This window comes from Lissotriton vulgaris, chromosome 1_2 (genome assembly GCF_964263255.1).
Source record: "Lissotriton vulgaris chromosome 1_2, aLisVul1.2, whole genome shotgun sequence".
In the NCBI taxonomy this organism is placed as follows: domain Eukaryota; kingdom Metazoa; phylum Chordata; class Amphibia; order Caudata; family Salamandridae; genus Lissotriton; species Lissotriton vulgaris.
In genome coordinates, this window is record NC_141686.1 from 332,957,340 (window position 1) to 332,970,671 (window position 13,332).

Consider the following 13,332-nt stretch of genomic DNA (forward strand, 5'->3'; position numbering starts at 1 on the left):
GGCACAAGCAGCGCTGCAGGCCCAGTAACAGCATTTAATTTACAGGCCCTGAGCCTAAATAGTGCACTTTACTAGAGATTTATAAGTAAATGCACTTTAGCAGTGGTTAGCAGTGGTAAAATGCAGTGGTGGCAGGCACGGCTCGCGGGGGTGAGGGACATAATGTAACTGAAAAAAAATACACTTACCTTGCCGCCGGGTCATGCGTCTTCGCTCCTGTTCTCCTCGGACTCCAGGAAGCACAGCGAGGGGCCCCTAACCAATCACAATGCTGCAATGCAGCATTGTATTTGGGAAGCTTCCTTGATCCCCTCTGCCGTAGTTTGGCACTCAGCCAGAGACTGGGGGCCTGGGTGTGCTCTCCATGCAGGCTGTAATGCAGCCTGCATGGAGAACAGGGAAAGTGCGTATGACTGTTTTTGCCAATCCAAGAGGGCCGGCCAATCAGTCATTGCACACTTATGAGGGTTCTACCACTCCTGCCCTGCTCCGCTGCCCCGCCCAGTGAAGCAACGCTGCTGCAGCAGGAGGACATAATAAAATGATAACTTTTGTTATTATCATTTACTTTTTCCCTATTTTTCCTGCTTCAAGGCAGTGGGGTGACGCTGCCACAGGTAAAATTCTCAGAGTCCTAAAACCAGCAAAAACGAAGTTCAGAAAAACATTTTGGCGGAAACCACAGCAAGGATGCCTGGCCTAACAGGTAATAAAACTGTAATTATATTAGTAACTTGAGATGATTTTCAGCTGTTAATGCAGAAAATATCGTAGACTTCTGATGTATTATGTACTCATATGTTTTCCTTTTAATGGTGAATTTCTTGTTGTGTTTATTGGGAGGTGCTTGAGAGGGGTGTCGGAAGGGAGAGCTCTCCTCAAAAGTGCATAGAGCAAGTAATGGGATGAGGAATGTATAAGGGGTAATTGTGGTAACATTAATCAATTATTTTTCAAAATCCCAATTCCTTTGCAGATCAAACCTGTCATTCAGACATTCAGTGAGTGCTGTACATGATCACTATAAAATCATCCACATCATCACCTACAAGGCTTTGCAATGGATTGTTTGCTTGGTCATCTGTGTACTTTTGCACGTAGCCTTTAAAACATGCTCAAATCTTTCCCATGTTTGGCATATACTTTGTTTATCAGATATGTCAAATGGTGAGGGTCTTTGAAAGATTATGCTTGAGACATTTTCTACATTTTCTTCATCATTATGTCATTAAATCCGTATTTACTGTTGGCTAATTACTTGTTCTTTCACTTGACATTTTATCTGAGTAAAGAAGAAACTGAAGGGTAAAAAAAAAAAAAAATGTGTCCTTTAAAATGTGGAGATTGATTTTGGGATGAACCTCTACTGAGGCAGGGATGGTTGTCTTTAAAATTAAGTTCACTGTGTGGCTTAGGTGGAATTCAGACGTGCCTAACATTGAAATGGAGTTGTGTAACTTTATTCAGGCTCAAACTAAAATTAGCCTGAGTTCCAAGTGAGCACTGTCATCTATTTCCACACATACAGATGCCAATTCGCTTTTCAACAACACACATTCGCAGGCCATTTGCCCCAAATGTGGTTCTTGCCTGTTGCCACGTGATTGATGATGCTTGTGTGTAAGTTCACACCGCGCATTTCAAATGTCCCTTGTAATACCACGGGCTGGATGACTAGCGTCCTTAAACAAACCTGACAGATGCTCGCACCCAGTCCTCACCCCTCGGTGAACATGAATGTCTTCCTCCGCTGCCCCAGAGGGATCGAGGATTTTTACCGCACGTGCTCCCTGTCAGACCCCGCTTGCCGCCTCCAGACTTCCTCCCTCTACCTGGGTGCAGCCAGAAAGATTGTTTAATAACATGACGCATTGCTCAGGGTTTGTGTAAGTTGTGTCTCATTGCCACTGTGGTAACTTCAACCAGCTTCAGATCATGAATCCAAGTTAGCATCACCGCTTCATATATTTACTCTGTTCTTCTCCCAACTCTTCATCTGTGATTCATTTTCTCTCTAGAATCTTTCTATCTGAGGGATTTCCGAGAGAATTGGTCACAGATAATGGGTCGCATTTTACTTCAACTTCAATGGAGAATTGTTTGACTTCCCCTGATATCAAGCATTATATTCTCCTTCCGCAAATGGTTTGGTGGAAAGAATGAATAGGTTCATTAAAGAAGGTATTCAATCTGCTTTAGCTATTAATGCACATGTTGATATGTTTAAAAAAAAAGATACGATCATATCTCACTACGCCTCATTCCTCAATAGGAGTTTCTCCCTTCAGACTTCTTAAAAAGAGAGTTCCAGAGGATGCATGGACAAAATTAGCTCTGGATTTTGCCGGACCTTTTGAGGTACTCTCTAATGGTAAGAAATATACCATAGTTCAAACTCCACTCATTTTGAAAAATCTAATAGTCCTATGATATATTTCTGGTTTTCCAGTGTTTATCAGACACAAGACACGTTTCACATAAATGTATCCAATTTGTACCATCTGATTCCTAGTCAGGCCAACAACATTTTTGTTTCAACCTCCTAGAGGTAGCTCCTATACCCAAATGCCCTTTGTGTGCTATCACCACACAAGACCAAATCTTCCACAAGTGAAAGTTCTTGATTGACCTGAACAAAAGACTTTAAAGGGGAAGGTAGGGAACGCTCTTTTGGCCAACCAGTCACAATCATGTTTTTGACTACAACAAGAAAAGAATCATCCTCAGAAGCTTTCAGCCAATCTTCCTTAGTAATGCAAGGTGGATCTGTAACAAAATCCTCAACAGTAGCCACCACACATTCCATATCATCAAACCTGGAGGATGAAGAATTATCCTCTAATGATAACTCAGAGAGACAATCCGCCCTTCCATTAGACCTCCAGGTACGTACTTTATATTACAATTGTACTCATGCAAACGTGAGAGTATGTGGACAAGTCTTGCAGAAGCTTTTCCTGTCCCATTCCATTTAATAAATGTATCAAAGGTTTATGATTAGAAAAAAATCTCAAAGTGAGTGCCCCAAATGAATGTTCTAAATTTCTCCACAGCCCATGTGCATGCAAGCGCCTACCTCTCAATTGTGCTGTAATAGGCTTTTGCATTCGTGAGAGATCTAGATGAAAAACCTACTGTATTCACCTTACCATTGATCCATTGACAAAGAACCGCTCCTAAGCCATGTTGGCTGGTGTGCACAGATAAAATACATTTTTCTCCCTGTGAAAGTGGTGAAAGTGCAGGAGCCTGAAGAGTGAGTTTTTTGAGTAACTCAAAAGTTTGTTGTGCTTTAATATTCCATGGAAAATATGTATTTTTCTTCAAAAACATGCGCAAAGGTTGAACCATTGAGGATAATTGGAAATAAACTTCGAATAGTACTCAGTCATACCCAAAAATAGGGGGCCCGATTCACAGAATGAACTTAAGACTCAATCCTAAACTTACTACTATTTTGGTATTCACAGAATGCACTTACTACTTTTGGCATTCACAGAAGTTAGGATTTTGTCTTAAGTTTGTCTTAAGACGACCTTAAGACAAAATCCTAACTTCTGTGAATACCAAAAGTAGTAAGTTCATTCTGTGAATGCCAAAAGTACTAAGTGCATTCTGTGAATACCAAAATAGTAGTAAGTTTAGGATTGAGTCTTAAGTTCATTCTGTGAATCGGGCCCGATCTGAGTAAATCTTTATTTTTAGGTACAACAACTTAATCTATTGCTTGAGTAATAAAAAATGTTGGACTAATTCCTGAAGCTGAAATTGTGTGACCTAGGTAATCAAGAGAGTCGACCATAAATTTGCATTTATCAGTGCATAATGTAACACCAGACTCTTTGAATTTGTAGAGAACTTTCCTATGTGATCAGCCTTATTTTTAGAATAAATCAAAACATCATCCTGATAGGCTTGTACTGACTCAATACCTTCCAATATATGGTCCAGAAATCTCTGAAAACTCTTGCCGCTGAGGCTAAACCAAAGGCCAGTCTAAGATACTATGCCCCAAATGGTGTGACAAATGTAGTGAGATCAATGGATGAATTGGATAACGGAATCTGATGGTATGCTGACCATAAGTCCTGAATGGAAAAACATGTGTCACCAGAAAAATTGGATAATAAGTCTTGAATCTTTGGTAACGGATGACAATCTACTACAATGTTTTTGTTAAGTGAGCGCAAGTCAGCACATAAGCGAATTGAGTTATCTTTTTTCTTACTATTACAATGGGACTGACCTATTCTAATGATTCAGTGGTTTTGATAATACCTTCATTAACAAGTTTGTCTAGTATAACCTGAAGGTCATTTCTGACACTTAGGCGAATAGGCCTAGCCTTGTGTGAAATAGGGATGGCATTGTCTTTTAACTTAATAAAATGCTACACTTTAGTAATTTTTCTCTGTTTGAAGTACAAACTTCAGGAAATTCTGCAAACATGGTTGTAGAAATATTTGTAAAATCAGCAAAGTTATCTTCTGAAACCGAGGAAACAGAAATATCAGTATTAATTTGAACACGATTATCAGAGCCAGGAACCAACTTCAGGCCAATTTTTGCTAGATCCTGCCATCCAACAATATTCTTACCTTTGGGAGCCACGTACACCTTAGTTAAAACTTTACATTCCAAACATGTGATGAATTCAATAATATATTCAAACATTTCAATAAAGTGATCACCATACGCTTTTGGGATAATATCTAAAGCTTGTAAATGGTTTCTTTAAAGCCCATCGCACTTCAAAAAGTGTATCTGAAATAATGGTGACCGGTGCACTGGAATCAGCCATCACCAACAATAACGTTACATAATGGCTTTTTGACTCTTTGTACAAAAAGAGTCAAATATTGAGAGTCAATGGAAAGCATAGGTCTCTCAAGGTTGTCAGGTAGTGATTAATTAAGTTCAAAATTATAATTTTTAAACACTCTTGGGTATCTAGATTACTGACTCAGACACCTTTCTTGCAAAACTGTATAGAAATGACCCTTTTTGCCACACCTGGTACATTTTCTACCCAATGCTACACAAACAGGACTATCTCCTATATGCGATTTTGATCCACACCTAAAACAATATGAATTAGTTTTATTTTGTTTCTGTGGAAAAGGTTTAACAAATTTAGACATGTAAGAAATATTATTAATAGCAGAATCATGTTGAATCTTGTTGACAGGAGACACATTTTCATTACTTAAACATTTTGAGGTGGTAATGGATCTTTCAATGCCTTTAGCATTATCAATGACCTCAGCTAAAGAAGGATCTCTGCAGCTGAGTATGCGTTCCTGAATCTTCTTATGAAAGCAGCAGTAGACAAATTGATCTCTTATATAAGAATCCAACTCAGCCCCAAAGTTGCAGTTTGAAGCCAAATTTCTCAGTACTGAAATATAGTCTTCAATTGACTCATCTGAATTCTGCTTCCTTTTCATAAAGTTAAATCTCTCCAGCATTACGCTTGGCTGTTTTAAAAATGTTTTGTTTAATCTGTTGACAGTGAAGGAATAAACGTTCCATCCGTCTCCTTCACCAGGTGGTGGTATAGATACTGGGAGATTATTAAAAGTTTCACGACCAGCACTGCCTAAAACGTTGTAAAGAATTGCTAACTTGCATTTGGGTGAGTAACTTTCAGCATCTATGGCAACCAAATAATTCTCAAAAGTTTTAAACCAGAGTTTCCAGGTTTCTTTTGGTTTGCCTTGTCTTGGAAGAAAATGATCCAATTGAAAGATCGGCTGTGAAGCCATTTAGTATGATAGGAAAATTACTCCTCTCTGTGGTTGGAACTAAATATCACTGCTTGTAATGAGAAATGGAGGTTGTTTAGATGTGAACAGTATTTGCCTGCTGTGAGGTATTGTATTAGCTATTTTTGAAAATAAAGTGTTCAGAAGAAAAGGAAAATTAAAAATGAAATTAATGAGCCATAAATAAGTATAACGTTGCACATGTGTAGTGCCTGTTACAACGTACAGTTATTATCCCCGAGGTAAATCTCCCTGAAAGGACAAGGACCGGACTCTGGCAAATGAGAGGGGAGTGTGCGCGAGAGAGGCCAATCAGGGTGTGCATTTTAAAAGAGGGGAAGGGATGCATCGACCAATCAATCCTCTGCTTTCCGATTGAAGGTTAGCATGCCAAACTCGCAAATCACTTTGGGAGAAATTAGTCACTGAAGTGAAAAGAAATGAACATGCTATTCCGGAAGTCCGCTCCTTCAGCCGATACGTGACGCGAGTAGGAATGAAGTGAGTTCCTTAGCAGGATGATAAAACTGAGGAATTACGAAAATAATTCAACAGAGGAAAGATGATCCTTGAATGAACGGTGCCTTACTTGGAGTCCGTCGAGAAACTATCTGGTTAAGCAAAAGTAGGAAGAACAAGGTTTGTGGTGAATTGATGCAAAATCGGTGAAAACAAGGTAAATCATCTCCAAATGAAATGAAGTACATCTTAACAAAATAAAGATGATCTAACAAAGCAGGTTTTTAGATAATGTAATGATTTATTTAAGTAGTATGAAGACACCACTGGAGTGCGTCCTTCCTCCTTGAAGTCCAAACAGAATCTGTTTGTTGAGACCAATCATGCTTCAAGGAGTAGGTTGGACGCACGATAATACTTATTTAATAAATGCTTGTTTAAGCAATGACTACACAGCATGCGCACATAACAGCAATTGTGCACATGCCAATAACAGACTGATGAGTCGTGCATGGATGCTTGAGAACACAAACTAGATTCCAACAATAACAATGTACAAAACAGGTAGTGTTCCATATATTACACACCTTCCAAGCTCACACAGATGTCTCCAGACAGCCGGCAAGTGTCCCCTGCATCCTTGCTATGGGTGGTCTCCACAAGCCCCAGGCTCTCCTCTGCCCTTTTTACCCCCAGGTACCAATGCTCACTTCAGAGGGATGCTGTTGGCTGCAACACTGGGGCTGGCCAGTGGGCTATTACTCCTACACATGCTCATCACCCACCTGCAAAACGTCTTGGCTGCTCCCCAAGGGCGGCGCCCCAGCACATGGTTACCTGTTCAAAGAGGATGTGTCCACCTTTAGCAAGGAGGCTTCTGTGGGTGCCATGAAAGTGGACACTTGCCGGCTGGGATGGCAACCCCCTTGTCTTCTACCACAGGTTTGTAGAAAAGCCTTGTGTTGACATTGGAACCAGTCACACAGAGTAAAACAGGGCTTTTGTGGTACAGAAACCTGATTCTGAGGAGTAAGTACAGAATTAATAAAAACTCAGAGAATGACTGAAAATGGCCCTCTTGAAATAACTTTTTTATATTTTACACTTTTACTGCAAGACCAAATTAACATTTAAAGAAATTCTTGCCCGTTTATTTAACATCTTTTTAAAGTTTAGTGTAGTCAAGTAAGCTGCATCCATGTGCTTCTTTGAACCAGGGGGCCGCATGTAAAGGTTGGTAGGGCCACATGTTGCCCCTGGGCCGTACTTTGAGTATCATTGTCGGGGAGAAGCATGCAGATTCAAGTCTATCTGGACTCCTTAAGAACCATCAAATCTTGCACCCCACACAGACTGGATTTAGACCCTACCATGGGACAGAGACTGCCCTTCACACGGCAGTAGAAGAAGCTAAAAAGGTGGCTGGACTGGGAAAGATTGGCAGTTATCGCCTGCCCTGAACTTAGCTCTACATTTGATACAGTAAATCATGATATTCTTTTACAAAGACTGCAAAGCGTAGGGATGTCGGGCATAGCTCTATTCTGGTTGGTCTTTTCTTACAGATAGGTCTTTCAGGGTTTCTGATGGAACATGTACAATAGACGGTTCCCCTAAACTCTGGGGTACCCCAGGGCTCTACTTTGAGCCACACACTTTTAAATGTATATTTAAGGCCAGGGACTCCAATAATCGTGCTGTTCGGGAAGTTAGTTGTTATCTTTGCAGATGATATGCAATCATTTTTGTCCCCCCTCACTAACACTCAAAACTCCCTCGGTAACTGACTTTATATGGGAGTGCTAAAAACTTCAATAAGGAAGTTACATTTGGTACAGAATGTGGCCGCCCGGATATTGCAGTACCTTCCAAAACATCAGTCTGCCTGACTTTCCTTGAACACCCTTCAATGGCACCCGGTGGTAGAGAGAAAATCAAATTCAAATCACTATGCAGTGTTCAAAGGGCACTACGCGGTAAAGGGCCTTCGACCACTTGTCCCTTGGTTTTTCCCCACCTCCCTGGTGGAACTCTTGCTCTTCCAATGAACATCTGGTCACAGTGCCCCATGCTCTGGAGTCAGCTGCTCTGGTTGGTGCGCCACACCTCTCACTTTGGGGTCAGAAATAAGGAACTCCACTTTTGTAAATCATCAAAGACCAGGCTTTTCCAAAATAGCTCACTATAGGTCCCTTTATCCGCTCTGTGCTGCACTGACAGCACTAGGACGCTTAAGGGTAGCCATGCTATAAAAGTGTAAAATAAAATAGAATACAGTAAAATAGAATAAAACAAGGCAGAAAACTCCTCTGATGTCACAGAGGAGAGAAGAGCGGAGCTGACGCAAAGAGGACCCAAGTGAATCCATGAAGAAAAATCCACTCTGAACAAGAACACATTCAGGGGCAAAGATGCACATCCCACAACCAGAGTAGCCTAGCTCTGGAGGTTTGTTTGAGATGGCAATGGGTCGGGGACTGTTGTTGCTGGGCTGTCTCCCAGTATTCGGTGCTGTGTATCATGGAGGTTGTGATGTTACATCTCACAACAAGAACAACCTAGCGTTTGGAGCATTGCAATGTATGGAGAGGGGTAAAGGACTGTTGTTGCTTGGCTGCCCCGTGCTTGGTGATGTATCTCATGGAGGTTGCGGTGTTGCATCTCTCAACCAGAACACCCCAGCTCAGGAGGGCTAAGGGTGGTGGCAAGGGATCAGGGGCTGTTGGTTCTTGACTCCCTCCCAGCGTTCGGTGATGTATCTCATGGAGTTTGCGGTGTTACATTTCATACCCACTGCACCCTAGCTCTCTAGAGTTCTGGGGTGATAAGGAGGAGTCAGGGATGCTTGTTGCTTGTTTGATGATGTATTTCATGGAGGTTATGGTGTTACATGCATCTCAAACGAATATGGCCAGAGTTCAGGGAAGGTTGTTGCATGGCTGCCCCCCTCTGTTCGGTGATGTATCTCATGGAGTTTGCGGTGTTATATATCATAACCACTGCACCCTAGCTCTGTAGAGTTCTGGGGTGATAAGGAGGAGTCAGGGATGGTTGTTGCTTGTTTGTCTCTGAGTGTTTGATGATGTATTTCATGCAGGTTATGGTGTTACATGCATCTCAAACGAATATGGCCAGAGTTCAGGGAAGGTTGTTGCATGGCTGCCCCCCTCTGGTTGGTGAAGTATCTCATGAAGGTTGTGGTGTTACATCTCACGCCCACTGCACTCTAGCTCTGGAAGGTTGTTGGTGGATGGTGAGGGGTTAGGGACTGTTGTTGCTTCGCTGCCTCTAACTGTTTTATGATGTGTCTCATTGAGGTTGCATTAGTTGGATGGGTAATGAAAGTGTATTGGATATAGGTTCAATATCAACGTGCCATAATGTAGTGTCCATGACATCTTCTACCAAGAGAGTAAGTATATGTAGAGGAGAATAGAGCTATTACGCTCAACTCCACATATGCCGTGGACACAATATTTTGGAAGAAGAGTAAATTTTGTGAAGAATAGATCTATTACTCACAACTGCATATCAATCATGGGTCATTTTATTTTGGAAGGCAAGCATATATAGAGAGGTATAGATTTACTACTCTCAATCTCAAATATATTGATATTAAAAGCACACAGTTGTGCTTTAACTCCCTGCGAGTGCACTGGTCCTTAGTACTGGATTGAGTTTGCTGCTAGTCGAGTGTGGGGTCTTGGCACCTCTCCTGTTGTCATTCTTACCACAATGTATGGTACATTTTACTTGATATACACTGACCAAAGAGGGAAACCATAAATCCCTGCTCTCGGTTTATTCTCATATCTGGAGCCTCTACAGGTCATCGGTGCGATTCCTACTTTATAAGAATGAACTATAAACGGGTAGGATCCATGTGTCTGCCCCACACAGAGGTCCGTATTTTACCGCAGGGTTCTTGACTAACATTGTGTAGATGCCATTAATATTCACTAGCCTAGAACCATTTTTGCTGTGTAACCTTTCTGCGTGATCGACAAAGGGGCCAGATTATGGTGGTTCATTCGTTTCTGCCTTTAGATGACACTACCGCCCCTCATTAAACCTTCCAGTGACGTAGTTGTGTCCGGGACAAATGCTTACTGATACAAGTCATATAGAATCTGGAGAAATGCCATCTGCAGTAGTAGAGCCTTGTACAATTGGATATAAAAAGCTCTTCACTGTGCCGTTTAATGAAAGCAGCAGCCCATGGTGCAGTTTGACATCGGCCAAAGTGGATTTGACAGTTTGATACTGGCTACAGTACATAGGGCAGAGTGATACAGGAGCAGTGCATTGAACAGTGTGACAGGCACAGTGCACTAGACATTGTGACGCGGTCACAGTGCATGATACACTGTGATAATACCACAGTGTGTCAGACTGTGCGATATGGCCACAGTGTATTTGACAGTATGATATGGCTGCCTTGAACAGAGTTATACAGCCACAGCGCATTGGACAGTGTGATACAGTGACAGTGCATGGGACAGTGTGATACGGTCACAGTGCATGGGACAGTGTGATACGGCCACAGTGCATGAGACAGAGTGATACGGCCACAGTGCATGAGACAGAGTGATCCTGCTGCAGCGCACATGCATGTCCAAGAGAAGTCAATTGGAGAAATACATTCCCCTTGTTATTTCTTAACACAATCTCACACTTTTCTCTTCTAAAAGTTTGCCATGCATGCAGCAGTTTTCACATTCCTTATCTGTCTCTCTTTTCGGGTGTGTCCATTCTTCGACTTATTGTTAAGTTCAGAGCAGAGTGTTCAGTATTAGGTGACACTCAATTCAATTCAATTCATCGTTTCTGCTTTTCGGGGAGTTTGTACATATGACCCTCAGATAAATGTATGATATTAAACCCAGGTGAGCCTGGTATAAAGCTCTCAGGTAGTAGACTGTGGCCTCCCGCACCCCGGACATCTCTTTTTCTTCTTTAAAAATCTTCTGAACATCTTATTTTGTAAGGGGGTTTTCAGTCCTCAAACGGGAACTCAAGATGGAAGGCTCTTTGATGAGACTGCCAGTGCTTGTTTTTGTGCCCATAATGGTGCATACTGATTTTGAAGCAGACAACAGTGCATGCTTAGTTAGTTGATGTGCTGCTCCTTCATAAACATAACATTGTATGTGATCCGCTTTTTGTCATTAAAGAATTATGCATTTTTCCTCTGAGTGTAAGTGGAACCACTGGGGTCAGAGTTGGGGTTCCCTGTAGGCCACAGGGTGGAGCCTGCCACCTTGTTAAAGTCTGAGGTGAGGTGCAGTAACAGTATTGGGGTCAAAGAGACACTTCAGTGTGTTGTGTGGGACAGAGAGCTTCATTTATGACATATACTGGTTTTGAATAGCTCATTGAAGCCTTGGAATGTTATTATTTGCTGCTGCAGATCCACCACTGGAATATCTCAGGACCCAAACAGGGCTTAAAATCCAGAACCCTCATTATAACATCAATAGGTCATCTCTCTTCTGAAAGGAGGGTAGGGGAGTCCCACACCGCCCTCGAGGTTTAACTTTAGATGATGGATTTTAATTCCTTAAATGGCTTGATGCCAGACGTGGAGTAAGATATATTTGAATTGCTAGATAAATAATGTTTGCCATTCGTGCACCCCCTTTCCACTACCTACAAGGCCTTTTGACATTTCCATCCTGACAGTATCTTGAGTCCATTTGAGGGGCGCAGTAAGGCAGCTCCCTGCAGTGGCCTTACAGGAGCACCAGAGTGTCACCATCACAGACAGATGGTCAGACTGAGCCCTTTAGTAATGATGTGGGGATGTCTTACCTCACCACTGAGATCTGATCCAGGAGTCTCACACCCTGTGTAAAGGAGGCAAGATGACCCCAGAGCAGGCACCCTAGGAGCAGTGCATCTGTGTAGGCAGCTCACAGCAGGGGAGGGCTGTAGTAGGTCTCCTACAGCCCAGCAGAGTCCAACCCTTCTGTGGAGATGAACCACCAGTGCTTGTTCCTCCACCCCTTATATCTCTCCATGTGCACATCCTCCATCATTAGCACGCACCTGAGAGTGTCTCCTTGGGACTAATTTAGAGGTTGGGGACTGTGTGTATTTTTTTGTTTGTTTGCAGTTTCATGTACTGTGACGCAAGTGTTTTGAAGCGCTTTACATGAATAACAATTTTATTGCACAAGGACACCTTCTTTTTTAATGCAATGCAGAGAGTTTAGGGAACATTTACTAAGGTTTTGTATCGGGGTTGCATCACTTGTACGACACAGCCCTGACAAAATATACTTATTGGCATTTATTAAGCCATGCAATTCAATTCAATATGCTTTGTTCAAATTTTTTACCCAAAAAATAAAAGCAGAAACAATAAAATCCAGTACAAGTAATAAAAACACACGTATTTATGAGTTGTTAACAATTGTCTGATCAAATTGCTAATCTTATACAGTGTCCGAAAAACATTCATATTTAAAATTTATGATGTCATAGTTTTTCTGCACCCAAATACATTACATAAACATTGTGCTATAAACCTGGTAAAGCCCTCATTCCATAAAAATTCCTAAAACAATAATGCAGGACAGCATTGTCTAAAACCCAGTATCTTAAAAATTCGTAAATTCCACCTCTTTCATTGTACTAAGTAGAATTTGCAAAAAAGTACCACATGAACTGTGGACTGAACTGACACGTCATCACATGGACAATTAGCGTTTTTGACCAATCATTCATTGTGGATGTTAATTGGTGGAAGATACCAAACTTAAATCGAGATCAGGACAAATCTATCCTGTATATCATCAATGTATTTTAGGCATGTCTGCATGTCGTATGTATCAGTCAATCAATCAATCAATCAATCAGCAAATTTGTAAAGCGCGCTGCTCACCCGCAAGGGTCTCAAGGAGCTGGGAGGGGGGGGGGAGTCGCTACTGCTCGAACAGCCAGGTCTTGAGTTGTTTCCTGAAGGAGAGATGGTCCTTGGTTCAGCCGTAGGTGGGTGGGGAGGGAGTTCCATGTCTTAGCCGCCAGGTAGGAGAAGGATCTTCCTCCGGCGGTTGATTTGCAAATTCCTGGGATGGTGGCGAGGGCGAGGCTGGCGGATCGGAGC